The 19,186-nt window shown below is 38.5% G+C and overlaps 1 protein-coding gene across 8 annotated transcripts in view; it reads right to left on the bottom strand.

Moving 5' to 3' along the window:
- Positions 1 to 19,186, bottom strand: part of LOC120751994 (poly(rC)-binding protein 3-like) — a 501,663-nt gene that overhangs the window by 157,026 nt on the left and 325,451 nt on the right. For all 8 annotated transcript variants that reach the window (XM_040062607.2, XM_040062663.2, XM_040062626.2 and 5 more), the window contains exon 5: positions 15,331 to 15,416. The gene's annotated coding sequence lies outside the window, so the exon portion shown is untranslated. The remainder of the gene's footprint in view (positions 1 to 15,330; positions 15,417 to 19,186) is intronic.

A 19,186-nucleotide genomic window follows, 5' to 3' on the forward strand; every position in this document is an offset into this window, starting at 1 on the left:
AGCTTATAAGGTGAGTAGGCAAAGTATCTTTTATGGCTAAAAAATTATTACAAGATTGAGATCTAGTTCCTTGAGCTGAAATGTGACTACACCCAAAGGACTAAGCAATCAATTCTCCCTCTTTGAGCGGAAAAGTGAAAGGGGCTCTGTGTGTGTGTGTGTGTGTGTGTGTGTGCTGACCTTTAAGTTTTGGAATTCTGGAAGTAGTATTTAAGTATTAAAATATTAAGTATTTAAATATTATTAATAATATTTAAGTAGTATTAAAAAAAAAAAAAAACACAAAACCAAAAAACAAAACAAAACCAAAAAAACCCCAAAAAACCCAAAAAACAAACCCACAAGCATTCTGCTTTAAAAGTTGGGTATGTTCACTGACTTTCCATCTGTTCCCAACTTTCCTAAGAGCTGTCCCTATATGCCACAGATATTGAGTTCAAACCTGCTTTGCTTGCATCTTCTGTCATAATCACATTATGAGATGACACATACATACATCTGGTCATAAGGGAACGCTTAGAGAATTCAGGTTAAGAAGATGACTCAGTTGTCTTATTTAGATTAAAAATTCTTCAGAGTACCTGGCACATTAGGCCTTACATTAAATCACAAAACGTGCCATCTCTCTTTCTTCTCTGTTCTCATTTTTCCATTAACAGTTTTCTTTCTGGCCCTTCTATCATTGCCTGTTTCCCTTTTCCCAGTTTATTGATCTCTTTTCTACTCGTATAGTTGCTCTCCCTCCTGTTCATCTTCTCTTTTCCTATAGTCTCTGCTATGCTACTTCTATATAACACTGCCAGTCATTCCCTGCTTCTCCTTTTAATCCCATCCAGACTCCTATTTATGCTATTCCTTTTGATGGAGCATATATACAAGGATGTAAACCAGCAGCTTTTATATATTCCAGTACTTCATGTAGCAAAAAATCTTTGCCATGCAAGAATCCCACACGGTGGGATACTTAGGGTGTCCTGTGTAGGGCCAGGAGTGGGATTTGATGATCTTGATGGGCATCATTCTTCCCAGCATATTCTATTATTTTATGATTAAATGGTATCTAAACACAGTCTACAGTAATGTCTGTTCAACAGGTGCCCCAGAAACAAAGGGCCACCATTGCCTTGATTGCCCCACAACCTACAGGACTGTTCTAAGCAAGAACTTGTGCTGTAAGTGACATGCATGACTGCAGCTCCATGGTAAACAGTTGCTCATCCCCAGAACTCTTCCAGACTGCTGGATGTTATGTGGGGTCAAACTTCACAAAAGTGCTTTCCCCCTCCTCTGCCAATGCTAGATTTGTTCTTAAATTATTGAAGTTACTCATCAGAACTAGTTCTACTGGGCAAGGCCTGGGGCTTCAGAATACAATTATATCACAGGCATAAAAGCATTTCTTTTCTGCCACAATGAAGGCATAGGGTGGGATCTGAAATAAAAAGCAGAAAATCTAGAGACAGAACATTAGATTTTTTTTTTTTAATTATTATTATTCTTAGATGTAAAACCCATTAAATAGACCAGTATGTAGGCAACTTCTTACTTAATTGGAATTATGGTGACTGCATCCGCTCCACATGGAAATATATCAAATACTTTTGGCTAGGTATTTCAGTGGACTCTTTTTTCAATAAGTAATTATAACTCAAAAATATCAGTTATAACCTGTATCTTTTAAAATATCAAGACTTATTCCTAAAAGACCGAGCAGTTACTTAGAGTAGAAATTATACACATTACGAGAGCAGAATTATTCAAGATTATGTTCCTATTCTGCAACACAGAAAATCTGTTAGCACACACAGATTAACAAGATACTTTGTGTTTTCAGTCAGAGCACCACGACAGTCTGTGATTGGTAATCTAGAATACAAATAAAGCTGTGAATTTGCTATGCTAAAGTGGCACCACTGATATTTCTACATTTCCCATGTCTTCCATAAATAAACTAGTCCCAGAGGAAGGTGGCTGCGTGATGTTTACTTGCATTTAGATATTATTCTTTATGTACCTGCTATCAGCCATTGTCACAAGGCCTATATAAGAACACTAGTTTCTGCATCTAATTCTCTGCTCTTAATTGACTTTAAAACTTTAGGTAACATCTGACAAAGGAATTTACATGGAAATTAGACCATCTGAATACGACTTTCTTCCCCCAACTAATTTTCTCAGCTTCTCCTCAAGGCCAAGGAAAAGGATAGGTTTAAGAACAACCCAGCAGCTCTCTTCATGTCCAATTAACCTTTCTTCACACAGAGGGTGATTAAATATTGGAATGTGCTGCCCAGGGAGCTGGGGAAGTCGGTGTTCCTGAAAGTGTTTAAGGAAAGACTGGATGCAGAACTCAGGGCCTTGGCCTAGCTGACATGATGGTGTTCAATCAAAGATTGAACTTGATGATCTCAGAGGTCTTTTCCAACCTAATTGATTCTGTGATTCTGTGGATGCAGAAGACAGCTAAGAGATATCTAATAACCTGGATACAGAAGACAGTTAATGATGATCATAAAATAAAATACTGAAGTGACCATTTAATTCCTATTCTCTGGCAGAAATTATGATGTTGGTTATTGCCGGCCTTTTGTGCTTCAATAAAAGTCTTTAAAATACCATGCCTGACTTGACAGATGTGCTTTTGAAGCAGTTTCTTGAATCAGAGTACCTCCACTGCCAGTGTACTACAGGGTTCCCTTCAGACTTCCTGGATTTTTTAATAACAAGGTTCCTTTCCTGTGATGTTTTATTTTCTCCTGTGGACAGAGTTTTTGAAATGTATACTGCATTTATGCAAGGGAACAAGGTTCCTCTCAATGATTTTATTAAACCTCCCTTATTTAATATTTGATCTTAAATAAGATCGAAACCCAGTGGGTTTAATTAATTCTCACATGTGACTTTCAAGCTGAGAAACTACATTTCTTCTCCTGCTTCTTCTGTTAGCTCTCCTCATAAAGGTTATTGTCATCTACTGGTCAAGAATTTAAACAGCAATTTTGTGGATGATGCACCTTGCAGCAGAACATGGATCTTCTCGTCGTGACGCTGGTGCTGCCATCCTTTCATGGTAATACACAATACGGCAGACAATCCACTTAGATATTGCAACAACAGGCTTCTGACTGAGGTCAAAGAAACTAATCAATCCTGTTCAGCATCTGGGTTCCTCCTGAGGTGTCCAGGACATGTTATCTTCTCCATATACTTAATTTTTCTTCTGGAGGAATGATCAGGGATTTCCTAGTAAATTACCGACCTGAACTCTTCAAACTCCTTAGGCCTTTCCATAGCAGGGATTATGGACCATTAGCTGTCTGCTGCCAGGTTAAGCTCCGTGAGCTGCTGAGAGCACCTTCTAATCAACTCTTATGTTTCTAACTGGTTGACTTAGAGATGACATTGTAGTCAAAATCAAAGTTTTGTCTCCTGTGTGGCAACAGTTCGACACATCATCATTGATCTCTACTTACTTAAATAAATGAACAATCAATTAATGTGAAGTGAAGAAAACCAATCTCAAAATGAAGGCATAAGCTAGCTCCAGTCTTAAAAAGGGAGGAAACTGTGAACAAATGTTTTAATATCAGCGTGAACAAAAATATTTGCACATGGGTGTACTTATCATTGCATGCTCAGCATCGTGCCTGAAAGCAAGTCTGCTGGACACAACCAAGCTACAGCCACTTCTGTCACCTTCTCTTGTGTTTAAAGTGGTTCAGACTGTGGGAATAGCAAACTTAACACTGGTTTGGTGACTTTACTTCTCCTTGTTTTTCACACCCTGCCCCACAGCTGTGCCAACAGAGGGGTTTGCATGAACGTCCTCTAGAACGTTCTCTAAAACGTTCAAGGCAAAACGAGCCAGTTTATTTTAAGCAGTGTGAACTCTGGATCTGAACTGGCTTGGGTGAGTTAGCAGGTTTCAGGAGCAGTCATGCAAGCCACTCCACCAGCAAAACCAGAGGGGCAGCACTGCCAGCTGCTGGGTGGCAATGACAGAGGAAAACAGGAACATCTTTAGGAAGAACAGCTGGAGCATAGAAGATGCCATCCCTCTGCTGCTGTAAAACCTCTGCCTCAGTCCCTTAGGTGTGGGAAAGACCAGTCACAGGAAAAACTTCTTTTAGTATCTGGGGGAAAAGGTTACAGTATGTTACTTCTATCCACTTGATATATGCTGTACTTGAAAAAAAACCCAAAAAACAACCAAACCCAAAACCAGCTAGTAAATCAGCAAACTCTTTTAAGTATAGAAAGTATAATTTTCTTGTACCCAATTCTAAGATAAAAAAAATGTTCCTTATCTGTGGTATAAATGCATTGACATAAGCTTTTCCCTAGTTTTTGGTATTAAAAATCTCCAAATTCTTAAAAATCTTCACATTTCAAAAACTAATTCTAACCCTAAATGTTGTTTCTGTACTGGCAAAAGTTTTCAGCAAAGATTTAGTTCAGAAAAAACACCACCATTACTATTACTTAGGTGTGTCTGTGTAGAGTTTACGGGCTAAAGCATCAAGCGAATGGCATGTCTTAAAATCCAGTGGTGGTTTGATGGGCACTTTTCCCTGGCCTGCCTGAACTGAGTCAGCTCGCTTCCCCATGATCCTTGTTCAGTTGCACTGGAGCAATGATTTGGAGGCTACACTGCAAACCAGATGAGCTCATTGCTCTGCCTTATAAAGGATCTTGAGAAAAAGAAAGGACATGGGTAACCTTTCAAGGTTACTAGCCCAGTTCAGAGTTCAGTTCTACAAAAAATATGCCAGCACATTGGGAAGAAAAGGGGCAGAGGTAGGTGGAAGGCTGTGGAGAGGGGTGGGAGATGCTTAAGCTGAATTTTCCCACGAAAAAATATACATGTAGAAGTCTAAAACAGCATTGAGCATGAGTTCTGTGCCCCACCCAGAACCATCAATTAGCAGATATTAATTATAAGTAATTATAAGTAATTATAATTATTAGTACTAATATACACACATATTAAATAATTCTGAGTTTAAAATTAAACATACTAAATAAATAATATTAGGAACCTTGATATAATAGTCCTTCAAAACTGTAATCAAGTAAAAATAAAATTAAGGCATTTATAATGTATTTGTATTTTAACACCTTTAAAGAACTTCACCTAAAAATATTATATGCATTCTCACACAGGAAAACAGTCACTAATGATTCACTGTGATTTGTCTGTTGCGCTTGGAAGGACCTGTGGGGTGGCATCATGGAAATATATTTTCTTCTCGTTCTATTAGATACACAATAAGGCTTTCTGAATATTTTTATTTCAGACACAATCTTTAGCATAGAAACTACAGTTTTCTGCACAAATATGGAATGTGGACTTCAAGCAATGGCTGCCAAAGCACACATTTAATGAAAGTAAAGTAATAGAGCACTGAAGAATATCAGCTAGTAAATTGCTCAGGGTTACTCATGCAAGACATCATCATTTTCTGCAAATACACAAACACGCAGTGCCAGTCAAAAGCCATGTTAATATAACATTGAATTAAAAACAGTTTAACCTTCTGGACTTCACATCATGGGCCAGGGATCAGAGCAGAGGGCCAGATTCTGAGTGCCTGGAGCTTCACTGGGCTGCATCACAGCTTGGGTTTCTATATTAAAAACACCTGGCAGCACTTCTGAGGATGTCCGTGGCATATTAGGGCATAAAGGTCAGGAGAGGAGCTGAAAATGATTGCCCCAAGGTCCATCCACCCCCAAATATGCTTGTGTGCCATGAGAAATGACATTCAGTCAGTCTCATCATCAGCCTGCCATAGGGGCAAAAATCATTGCAACTCTTTAAATGTGATTGTTAGAAAGTTCACAAGTCTGACCTAAAGAAGGATTTTATGCTTGAAACTTGTTTGTGTCTCTAAACCACTCTGGTCCACACCAGAAAGAGCAGTGCTCCCCCCCTACAACCCAGCTCTGTCATCTCACAGGCATTTAAAATCAAAAACATCATTTCAAGTAAAGAAAAAACGGTTTCTAGATAAAAAATTATACAAAAACCTTTTCTAACATTGAATTGAATGAGTATGAGCAAAGTAGGAATTGTAATTAAAGTTTTATGTATTATTATCTTCCAGAGTGAAACATAAACCAGCTGAGTGGCTGAATTTAATTCTTCAAGCAAAGCTGTAAAACTGTGTCTTTGGGTCCCAGTCTTAATCAAGGAAAATTAAATTCTTTAAGGGTTAAAAGCTGTAGGAATTTGCTGTTACACTGCAGAACTACATATCTGGCTTTACTTTTAAAAGAAGTGATGGAAAGTACAGACTCAACAAACTGAGATACTGTCTTTTATCATGCAGTGGGTAGTGTTGAAGAACAGTGCTGAAAAGGGTGTGTGTTCCAGTTAGCTGCAGAGGGGCAGTTGTACTCATTTTATATACCAATAAGACATTAACACAAAGATTTTAACAACACAAACAGTAACTGAAATAGTACCAGGCACAATTGTATATGAGTATACATAGTGGAAGCCTTTGCAGCTTTTGTTTTATCATAAAACTGTTAAAAGAAGTTTTGCAATTTTTCTTTTTATTCCCAAGTACTTAATGAAAAGCAGAGCTCCAGAAAATATCTCTTATCCTTCTAGAGTCTGATTTCTCACGCAGAATGAGTGTATCGAGGTTTTAATATTAGATAGTTTACTCACAGCACTTTCATTCAGACTCGCACGCTAGTTTTCCTCCTTCATAAAAAGGCAGTTTTGGATACATGGCTGAAGAGCCAATCCACAAAGTTGCCTTCCAAATGCAGCAGCTGAGCACAAGACACAGTCCCAGTGTTATCCCTCTCAATACACTGCGAGGAATGCATGGGTAACACTCAGCACCTCGTTCGGAGCGTAACGGGAAATGCCAACCCCGCCAGCAAGGCTGGGAAAACCTTTTTCCTGATTGGCTGCTCTTCCCAAACTGCCTGGCAGAGGTTTGAAATATGCAGTACAGGGAAGTGATATTCTGTGGCATTCATTCAATTTACCTGCACTACACTCCAAGGAGCCATGCTATTAAACAACAGCTCCAGTGTGTCAATAAAGTTAACTTAATTAAATTGCTTCCACTCCCACTCTTCCAACTAGCAAGATTTAGGGCACAGGGACACAGTGCTGCTTGTAAATAAAAGGATGATTTAGCTAATCATTTGTTGAAGAAAGACATATTTTGGTCAATAATTCTGTGCACAAAGCAGGTAGGTAGTTTAAATTGAAACAATCATGTTGGATGAGGGGTGAGACAATACCAACTATTGAAGGACTGTTAATATTCTTCAAGCAGTGTCAATTAAATGCACTATTTAAAAGCTAAATCTCAGTGATTGCACCCTTTGCTCCATAAGACTGAAATAACAATTGCTTAAATGTAACGTTATAAAACATACTATCATTATTACAAGCACAGTGAATACACATTCTTAATTTGCTGGGGACTGATCTAGTCCCTTTCTGGTCGTTTTGATGTGTGATACACTCTCACTGCCTTACAAGAGTCACATTTTAGGAGTCTCTAGTCTGTCCTTTTCTGTGGGAATACATGGAAAATATTACCAATAATTAAGGATAAAAAAGACTACAGTTAAGCCAAAATTAACAGATTGTTTGCAATCTTCTCATACTTTTAAATCATCAGTCTGAAACCTCCGAGGCTCCTTGTCTATTTGAGGTTAAATGTTTTGAAAGGCTACAATTAAACTGATCTAGCTGTTTTGCAAAACAGTATTTATCTATTCTTATTCCTTTTTCCTCAGAAACTCTTCCAATTTTGACAGGAGTTCCCTGATGTTACACATAAACCCTCTGCTCTGTCTCTTGAGTGTTTTCATCTTTGCCCCAAATCTCCTCTTGCAGACACTGAGTAAAAGCATGCCAAGCACTAGCAGGTAGACTCTCTAAAGATTTCTTCTCTGATGTTTATATCCTATTGCTTCTGAGCTTTTACCTGCAGGTAATAAGTCTTGTTTCTTTTCTTCAAACATCTCTACTGTTTCCTATTAATGGGAAGAACTTGGAGCTGGTCTGAGTTTTTATAAGCAAGTGAAGAGAGAGAGAGATGCTTGTAAAGGCACATAGACACACTTTAATTTAGGAAGTATGAAAATACAAACAGAAAAAAGGTCCCTTTATGCCCTCACAGCCTTTTCTTGCAGTACAGGCCATCTCTCCATAAACGTGTCTGCCAGGGGGTCTGAGTCTGTGGTTTCCTCCTAGAGCTCAAATTCTCCTCTAGTGCTGGGCTTGCTGCTCTTTGCTCTACTCTCACTCAAACCATCCAGTGCAGCCAAAGGTCTCTGATCACAAACCAATGAAATCACCAAGTAGAGTCTTGTCTCCATTTCATACTGGTTAATTAGTCTCTTCTTTATTCACGGCACAACCTGGAACAGCAACAGCCTTCCTGCATGTCCTCTCCCAATATCACAGAAAAAAGCCCAGAGCATTATTCACATAGACTTGAGTTCCGCTCTGCAAGAACTCCTACTGAATATCATAAGACAAAAATAAAATGACATGTAATTACTGTGATTAGAAATATCAGAACTTGGTTGGATTGAGCAGCCCTTTGTCTACTTCATGTTGCAAGATGTGTTACTTCATCAATGCCTTGTCAAAGTCAGGATTACACAAAGAAAAACGTGTATACAAACACAAATGTTAAATGCCTAGACTAAGAAATTTAATATAAAGCTAAAGTTTAGCTATCTAAGAAACTGTTTATTAAAGAGACTGAATGATTTTAAATTAATGACCCAGTGCAGTGGAAGGGGGGTCAGGATGCTGAGTGCTGTAGGGTCAGAGCCAGTAGATCTGTTGAGGTTTACCATCCCTCTCCTCCCACAATTTCTGCATCACCCAGGGGTAACACACTTAACCTCCAGAAGTGGAAGGCAATACTCAGCTGCTCCTAGTGCACCTTCCCACTGATGGATCTCAGCCTCAGAGAAACAGAGCCCTATTCACAGCATCCAGGAGTGACAGGAAAGGGAGGGAGGTCTCTCTTATGGGACAACAGTGACCTTTCAGCTAGGATTGAATACACTGAATAAGACCCTTCTGGAAGTAGAAGGATGAAGAAAAGGAAAGTTTCTATTATAAAACAAATAGCATTGAAATGGAGATTTTTTTTTTTTTCTTTTTTAACCAGTTGAACTCCATATGGCAGCATAAAATAATTCATACTATCATACTCACATATTTTCTTTTCCTTTTCTCCCTCTCTACTCCCCAAGCCTGATGACGCTGATAGGACAGAAGGCAGATGCTCTGCTCTTCTATTCAATATATAAATCTCGGTGAATAGTAAGAACATTAGAAAAAAAAAAATTACGAAGACAATTTTCTCAGGATAATTATATGGCTTAGTTCCTTCCTAATGAAGTGTATTTCTGGCTTTTTGCTCATTTCTACCCCGACAAGACAGGCAAATAATGTGTCTGTATCTGCTTAATAGGTGTTATCTTTTAACTGCTTATGGCTACTACAATACAAAAATACTATGCATGTTGAGCTACACAGGACTACATTTAGTCAAACTGCTCTTGAGCTGGACTGAACCTGCCCTGTCCTATCAGAATGGGGGAATAATAATTCAGAAGTGGCACTCCTGCTTAAAAAGACACTAAACACACATTCCCTGCCCCAAATTCTTTGGTCTGTCAGGAATTTGCAGCCCTTTGCCAGAGTCCCAGGAGGAGCTGCTGTGGGCAGGGTGTCACAGACATACTCCATAGCCCCGGGGATCCCAGCCGCAGCGACAGTTTTCTTCTATTTTTAATGTTGTGAGTGCCGCAGCACTGTTCTTCAGCCAAAGGGCTGCGACAGGCACTGCTGACCCTGCAGACCCTTTCAGCCCAGAATCCTGTGCTCACTGGAAGGGCAGCTGCTGGGGGCATCCATGATTTGTGTCCACAGGAGCAAGGCTGGGAGAGCCCAAACCTGGAAGGCTGAGCTGCCTCTGCCCGCTGGAGAGCAGGAGCAGAGCAGTAGCCTCTCTGTGAGCTGTGAGGAGCTGAGGCCACTCTTCACTCACAGGAATGAGGACTGAAGTTCACAGTGGTCCTGCCTACATTTAGGCACTTAGCCAAAGCTCCCGCTTCTGGAGAACAGTTGCTTTTAGCCAACAGCAGAAAGATAGTAGACATGTTGGAAGGCTCACTCAGCCCTCAAAAGGACCAGAATCCCTCAAGGTCCTTCCCTCCTCTGTGTTGGCTGGAAGAGTGTGAGATGATGGCATGAATAAACTTAGGACCCTCCATCAGAGGCCAGAAGTTAGATAGATCTGTGTTCATGAGATTTTCAAGGAATGAGAATCCATGAGGATGAGAGCAGTGACTTTGGCACTCAATGCCCCAGCAGGACCTGCCCACTTAATTCCTCCTGTTGCCACAAACACCCCTGCAGAGTGTCCCCTCAAAGTGGGAATTACACAAGGGTCCTCTCAAAGGGCTCCCTTGAGGCATCAGGATCAGGCCTGGGGCCACAGACACAGGGAGGAAGTGAGGGCTGCAAAGAGCTTCTACTGCTGCAGGGGGTGAAAGTGCTGCCTGTGGGTTCAGAATCAGGTGGCAAAGGCAGGCAATGGCTGCTCCAGGAACAGGTAATCTTGAGGGAACAGGTAATCGCTGAATACAATTTGAAACCTGAATTTTTGCCTTTTTTTTTCTTTTATGTCTGGTGCCTCTGGCATTTCTTGACTGATTAGAGGCTCCCTAAAACTGATTTGCTCATTCAGACATCTCTGCTGCCCACCTCCCCCTGCAACCAGGTGACTGTGACCCTTCATATCCACTCTTGCATTCAACTGCAAAAATCTGAATTAGCAAAGACAAGTGTCACAGGTGCTCAGCATCTCCCATTGAGGCAAGCTCTTTATTTGTTATAGCTGTCAGCCCAGTCACTGACTGCTCTATCTCACTGTGGGCAGGCATATTCCATCCTGCTGATGTCAAAAGCACATCTATCTATTGAGCGCTGCTCTGTGCCGAGCAATTGCCACGCTGTGGGGGAAGGAGATTGTGATCAGCACCATTTGTCTACATAATTGCACTTGTTTCTGGACAATTGTTGGGTCAGAGGCTAATGTTTTTTATTTATAGTCTTTCTACACTCATCTGAATTTTCTGTGCCTTTTTCTACAACAAAGAATTTGGTACCATTTGGCTTCCACTGCAGAAATTCTGCTAGAAATCTGAGAAAAAATATCTGAAAGTAAATCCATTACACTCATTTGAACAGAATTTTACAACAGGGAGCTGGAGTAGGGCCTAAGACTCAATGTGCATTTCTAGGAAAAAGGAAAGATCAAACACACATTTAGGTTATTTTTTCTTCATGTTGTATAACTACCAAACAGAACTCAAATATATTTTCATGAATGCTGTCTTATCTTTAAAAGCTGAAACAAAAAATGGATGTTCCCTTTATATCTCAGTGTCCATTTAATCTGGTTCTGAAATTCCCTAAATAAGAAATAATATTGGTTTTCTTTATGGTAATAATTCTGTTTATTTTCACTAAGATAGTTCATTTAACATTTTGCCTTTTTGTTATGCTTATTAAATAAACAATCAAGATCTAAGTATAACACACTTGTTGCCTTGGGCAAGCCACTATGTCACTTCTTTGACACCTCAAGGGTTTCCAAATAGCCATGCCAAGTAGAGTTGCTTCATTTTCCATTGTCCTGCAGGCAGCCTGCATAGGAAGTCATGCATATTTTTTTTAAATACAGGAATGGATTTTGCTGAAACTGCTGTTTGTATTTTTTTTAAATAGGTCCATTTTTTCAATTTAAATACACATTTTTAGTTTAAATTATCCTTTCCTTTCAAACAAAATAATTTAAAATTAAAAATGAGTTTTTAACAATGTACTGCCAAAGTTCTTACATTCAATATCTGGATTTACATTAAATAACATGCAGTATTCAAGTATTATGTGTCTGTTGGTAAATATTTGCTGACTATCAAACCACTGAGCTGGGAGAGTTTAAGTGACTGGACAAAACAGCTTCTGACAGAAGTGTTTAGTCCAAGTTTGATATCTGTAGCTTTGTCCGCATGTTCAGAGACGGTATTTTCTTCACTTTATTCAGGTTAGCTTTATGCAATATCTAGTTCATGCAGAGCTATCTCTTGAGAGCTGATAGAGGCAGAAAATCTTACTTTCTACTGTCTGGAAAAGCTCCATGGCAGTGACTGAAATCTGCTAATTTTATAATCTTGCAGGGCACAGAAAAACCACATTGGTCTGTTTAGTCAGTACAAAGAATGGCTAATTCTCTAAATGCAACTAATATAGGTCCACTTTTACTAATATAAGTACTAACGTAAGTACCTAATGTAAAGGAAGTAGCAGTCAAAATAATCTGTTGTATGATATTCTCACAGCAGTGGAACAGGACTGATTGTAGTGATCAAAGACTTTTCTTCCATCATTATTTTGACTACAGGAATTATGCTGCCTGTCAACAATACAGTAAGCAGGGAGAAGATGATGTAAAATGAGGTTACTCACTCTTTTGGGGTAATACTCTACTTCCCAGTCTAGATTATCAAACTAGCTGTGTCAACCACCGTATTATTTACTGCTACACTTTGGCAGAAAGCCGGTATACTTTAATAATACCAACTGAAGGGAACAAGCCCTTTTCCAGAAAACTAATTACAAAGAAAGTGCACAGAAGAAAGACAGAGTGATAATTTCTTCTGACCCTCTATGTTTTTTTATAGCACTTTTTCTTAAAGCAGAGTCACCAAAACACAGCCTTCAGGTATCAGTCTCATCAAAGTCAGACTCACAACCAAAGCAACAAACTGTTCTAAAGTTATCAATTTTTTCAGTGAAGTTGCTTATTTGCTGTGATTCCTGAAATATTTCCCTTAAAGATTAGGACCCCTTAGAACACATTGCTCTTTCTCTCAATGAAACTAGTACTCTTCAGCCCTAAATTCAGTATGTTGCTATACACAGATGGGCTGAGGTTACCAAGCAACCCAGGTCTCTTGACAGAGCAAGTGGTCCGGACTGTTGGTGTCATTTGCAAATTTCATTGACAAGGATATTCTGTCGGCTTCCAGGCTGTCCGTAAAATACTGAAAACATCTAATAGTGAACCTTGCTGAAATTCTTGGCAAAAACTCTCCCTCTATTATGACTGCCCTTGCCAAGTATTTTCTATGATATTTTCATTTAGCATGTGATCCATTGCTGTTGCGTAAGTATAATGTTTTATGAGAACACTGAATAGTTTGAAGTAGACTCTAATAAATACTTTGCTGGGGATACCGTAGAACCAAGGAAGTTGGTAGGTACTGTGATCACAGGAGAGGGATTTGTGTTCCAATATTATTTAGTAGAAGAGGGGATTTACCCTGTGACTGCTGTTCTACAAAATAAAAGGAGATATGACCACCACTACTTAACCTGTGGGTGTATGCCTATCCTTCTCCTTTGGTTTTGTAGCAAAACACAATGTTGTTAATGAAATTAATTTGTCTAGGCAGAAATGGAGCCTCTTCCTTGGAACTTATCCCCCTTGTTCCATCTCAAAATTAAATCCTCCGTTTTCTCCATTTAGATTGACTCACAATTTATTATTTCTTTCCTGGGTTGATGAACCGATGAATAAGTTTCGTGCACAGTCTTGACATGCTTAATGCCACAGAGATTCAGTAATTCAATTATTAAGCTTGGATTCATCGCGTCAAACAGCCTCATCTTCCTTACGGTCAGCTTTTCACGGTAAACAGGACAGAGCTTCAAAACTGCATCTCACAGACAAATCCAAGAATGGAAGCTGCTGGCTCTAGCCTGTCTGTCTCCTTAGCAAAGTACAACTGAATGGTCACTTAAGTAGATATGAAAATTTTTATTGTTATCCACACCTCTGATGTGTTCTGGCCCACACAGGAAAGTGAACCACCCAGAAGTGCAGACAGGTGGATCACTCAGTAACTTGTGATATATTCAGTACTTCTGCTTCCTGGGAAGAGAGAAACAGGAGCCATGACTCTGGGATTCTTTAAGACCCCAGATAAGACTCAAAAGTTTGGCTGTGCGCTTATAGCTAAAATGCCTGAAAAGCAATCAAACAAGCAATAAGAAAAAAGGAAGCTGTTTTTATAAATATAAATCCAAAAATTTTTATTCCCGTGGGGAGTCATTTAATAGTGCATGTTCTTTATATCACTTTTTCTTCATTTATAAGAAGTAATACATCAGAAGATTTTTGGAGACTGCTGGTAGCTAAACATGCTTAATTACATTGTACAAGGTAATGAAATTTTTGATACTATATAAACTAAATTCAATTTATTCAATGTAAATTCAATTCTTTATCTCAGAAATGTGCAGTGGAAAAAAAGAAAGTCTTAAAATTTCAATACCAATCATCCACAGAGTGAAAAAACATGATTATCAAAACTGAACCAACCTGGAACCAGGCACTGCCTTTCCTAAAATCTACAGGATACACTGAAAAGAAATAAGTGAAATATATTCCAAGAAGTAGAAAATAATATAGTATTTACACTAAGTTTATGAAACTAGAAAGATGAAATTTAGTAGTGCTGTGAGAAACTCCACTGAAATTTTGGAGCAGCAGTCTCAGGATATATGATTTCTCACTTAAGAAGTTAGGATAAGTGAACTTCATTGTTTAGAATAACTTTATGTTTTAAAATGCAGTCTCTTATGAAAGTTAAACTTTATGCACAGGAAAACTAAAATTTTAATAAGATCTCAAGTTCTCTCTCAGCAAGTCCTGAACAGAAAGGAACTTTCTTTTCTATTCCTCTTAATAAGGATCCTCTTCCTCCTCATTCCAATGCAAATGTTTTTTCCTCTCTGCTTTTCCCAATCCTTTCCAGTTCGTCTAACACTCTTTCCTCTAATTGCAGAGGCTATCCTCAGATACTATTATTTCTAGCAGCTTCCAAATTCTTTGAGCTTCCTTTCCCTAAGTCCAACAAGAAAATACACATATTTAAACAATTTAATTTTTCCATCCAAAAAATATTTTACTGGGAGAAAGGTTTCCCAAAACACCCAGAGATATGACTGCAGTTCCATTGGCTCTACAAGTTGGGATAATTAGGTGAGTCAGTGCTGCATCTCAGCTGTATCTGTAATATTGATAGGTTTCATTCTAGCTGGGAAATTTAAGAGCAGTTCCATATTACTGAATTTGCACTCATGCTTACTTGGTCCAGAAAATGAATTTTATAGTCCATATAATAAATACAAGAATAAGATACAAGTCAGGAATATCAGAGAGAAAAAAATAAATCAGAGAATGAGGAACTTACTTGTCAGAAGAGCAGTGATATGTAAAAACCTGCTGTCGGTGGTCAGCTTTTGCAGTCTCAAGATATCTAAAAGTGTTGAGTATGCTCTGAAAAGGAAAAGAATCAAGGATTTAGTAATTTGGTCGCCTAAAAATACTAAACCAAAACTTGTCCAAAATAGATTACTTTCCCATTTTATGAGGTTATTAATTCATAAAATATGTTTTTATTTCCCCCCCTGGATTTGCAGGGATTTTATGGGCTTCCAGAAGTTGAACTGCTCAGATCAAACTTCCTGGAGTGCACAGGGAGTCAGAACAATGAGAGGAGTAATTATATGAATTATTATCTTGAATACCTAAATTTCCAAGCTCTTACAGTTGACAGAGGACAGTGAAAATGAAAGAAGTCTGACTCCTTTCTTGTTTAAAAAAACAATATACCGGAGTAAATGACTTTCTAAAACAAGCACAGAAAATCATGTCCTTAAATGTCTTTCAGACAAATGACTAAGAGTTAATTTGCTATCTTTTGTACTAGTTAATGTATTTGGCCTCCTAATTTGTGGTCTAGCATCTCCTTTTGTACTAAAACATTATTCTACATTAAAGTCTAGCTTTGTAATTTCCAATTGTCCTTAACAGACAGGGGAGTTGTCAAGAAGCCCTCTTAACTCTCCAAATCAAAATGAAACTGAAAGACTGGGATGAGTGCTTCCATCTATGCAGGCTGTGGTGGAAGGGGTTAGAGGAGTTGGGAATTAAGGAGTGGAGCTAACCCGATGAAAATGAAGTGTTAGAGGGAAAATAGGTTTAGTGTTGTCTTTATTTCTCACTTTCTTATGCTATTTTTAACTGGCAAAAATTTAAATTAATTTTTCCCAAGTTGGGTCTGTGGTTTTGTTGTTGTTGTTGTTGTTTTAGGTTGGTTGGTTGGTTGGTTGGTTGGTTGGTTGGTGTTTTTTTTGTGTGTTTGTTTTTTGTTTGTTTGTTTTTTGTTTGGTTGGTTGGTTTTTTGGGTTTTGTTTGTTTGTTTGTTTGTTTGTTTTTCCCTATGATAGCAATCAGTGAATTATCTTCTTGTCTTAATTACAATCTGTAAGATTTTCTATCTATTTTCTCCCTGTGTGATGCTGAGAAAAGGAAGTGAGAGACTAGATGGATGGATGCCTGGCTGCTGCCCAAGGTCAGCCCACCACAGCTATGAAATAATGTTTCCATTGTCAATATTTCCAAGATCCCCAGGATTTAGACTGGAATGGAGATATAACATCCACACTAATAAAACTCTGCCTATAACACATAGGATAAACAGAATTAGTAAGGAGCAGAAATGTGGCTCAGAGAAAAATGCATTAACAGGAAAACATCATAGATCTCTACCTTCTGTACAGTAGTTCAGCCACAAATTTGAAAACAAAAACTTATGGTACCAAGGACAAAGTCAAATGACTCCCACTCCATGAAAGGAGACAGCTGAAAACCTCATTTAAAAAAGATCTCCACTTGTGATATGATACTTAGGTGTCTTTGGCCCATGAAGGAATTTTTGACAGCAATCACTGAAATATAACATAACAATTTTTTTAAAAGTAAGAGATGAGACTGATTGACTTGCAGCAATATATTCTGTCAGCACTCTTTTAGAAACAACTATTTAAAGTTCTTTCTCAGTTAGGTTTTTACAGTCCTGAAGTGATTTACTTAATTCCAGATTTCATTAAGCCCCAGAACTCCATTTTAGCAATCATTATGATACTAATAGCACATTTCAGCTAGGAAAAAGATAGAAGTGCTATGCATCTCTACCTAATATTGAAGGCTATGGTATAAAATCTCCATCAAGTCAATACTGCAGAGGATAATGCATTTGTTTGGATTCCCTTGGTTTTGGTCAGGATATGCCTTAGAGTGGAAAACTTAGCAAAACCTTCTCTAAACGACATTGATGGAACTCTTTCCTGAATGAATTTTCTGTTAGAATTAATGTCCTGTTAAAATAATCAACAACTCACTAAAAAGGTGAGATCTGTGGCAAACATTCACACTGCTTCACATATATGAGAGAAACCTCTGGTATAACAAAAGCTAGAAGAATAAAAGTTGCCAGTAGAACTGTGCAAGTATAAAATTCTATCAACAATCTCCCACTTATAGCCCAACCTCTCTTGTAATTTAGCTATGTTTTCAAGGCTAAATGACTAAGCTCTCCTATCTGTACCCTGGGAAATCTATAAACACACAGTGAAATTAACTACTAGTTGGGAAAGAGAGCTTGGAGACAGGCTTATGAAAATGTCACCTAAATCCTCATCAACTGTCAGAAAAAATAAAGCAGTATATTAGGAGATACTAGGAATAGAACAGAAAGCAGCAGAAAAAAGGTGATAATGCTGCCAAAGAAATCCATTGCCCACCTAACATTTTGATTATTGAATACGGTTCCAGTCATCTCAAAAATGACAGGATAGCAATAGAAGGATAAAGAAAAGGGTGACAGGATGATCAAAGGTATTTAATGGTTTCTGTACTAGGAAAGAAAAAAGAAAGGATTTAGGATTTTCATATGGAAGAGGGACAAGAGGAAAAGGACTGTGACAGAGCCCCAGGACAATCATGAACAGTACTGAGAAAGTGAATAAAGAATGGTTTTCACTTTATTTCATAGCAAAGGAAGCCGTTGCAATAAAATGAGCAGTTAGCAAGTTTAAAACATGAAACACAACAAAGGATTCACAGGGATCATAATTAAAGGGTGGAACTTATTGCCACAGGATGTGGTGGGAAGCTGAAAACATGTGTGGGCTTCAAAAGGCAAGTCACTGTAGTGGTAAGAGAGACATTGACCAGTTCTAGTCTGTGTTTTACCCAAAGCTGCACAGTATAAACCTTCAGATTAAGACGCATTACAGAGTGCTGTAGGGTGATGCCAAGGGAGGTTGTCCTTTGGACTGGTTTAAATACAGCTGTTAACAATTCTTCTCATTAATTTTGCTCTTTTTCTGAATTCTTAGTCATCTCTTGCAACATGCCGATGTCAGAGAGCATTAGTGCAAATATGCGATTTTAGATTTCTATAAACATCTACAAAGGGACTTATGTACCATTTTAACTTCACATAGTGCAGCCTACTCAGGCAGGCAGGCTTTAGGCTGGGATTTTCTGGGTATCCTCAGGTCTGGCATCCAAGCATCCAACTGCTACTGAAGAATAAAGGGATTGGTAAACAAAACTCTCACTTTATGGAAATAAGAAATTATACTGAATTTTCTCCCCACAAAACAGAAGGAAATGGTCTTTCTTGTGTAGTTAGTGGTCATCTTAACTGTTTCATGTGTCTTATGATGGGAGGCATAGAGATTTTTCCAGAGAAACACATAGACATAGGACGTATGGAATTGTCATTTTCTGTTTATTGTGGTGATTAAATACCATTATTTTAGTGAATAAGCAAGGTTGCTTGAACTCTGTGCTCATCTTCTCTTCATCTGACGCAGATCTATTAAAGACTGTGCCCTGAGACTCTTATGCTACAAGTGGAGGGGCTTGCAACTTCCACCATGGGATGGCCGATGCTTCTGATCAGATAAAAGGCCATGGTTAGGAAATGACTTTAGAAGACTGTGATGGAAATGTTCTGGCTGACTTTGGCTGACTAGTTGTTGTTTAGGTGGTTGTTTAGGTGGCAACTAAGTTGTGGGGCATGTCTGGCCCCACAACACTTGGTTGCCCAGATCACTAACCTTGGTAGCTATCACTATTCCCTTCTGCTACCTACCCATGTTATTTTTCATTGAAAACCAGGAGGTGGGAGGAGAGATGGGGCATAGTGTAACCCCAGCCACTGGAAAGTGAACCAGAAATCTGAGGAGAACTTT

This window comes from Hirundo rustica, chromosome 1, assembly GCF_015227805.2.
Source record: "Hirundo rustica isolate bHirRus1 chromosome 1, bHirRus1.pri.v3, whole genome shotgun sequence".
Lineage (NCBI taxonomy): Eukaryota > Metazoa > Chordata > Aves > Passeriformes > Hirundinidae > Hirundo > Hirundo rustica.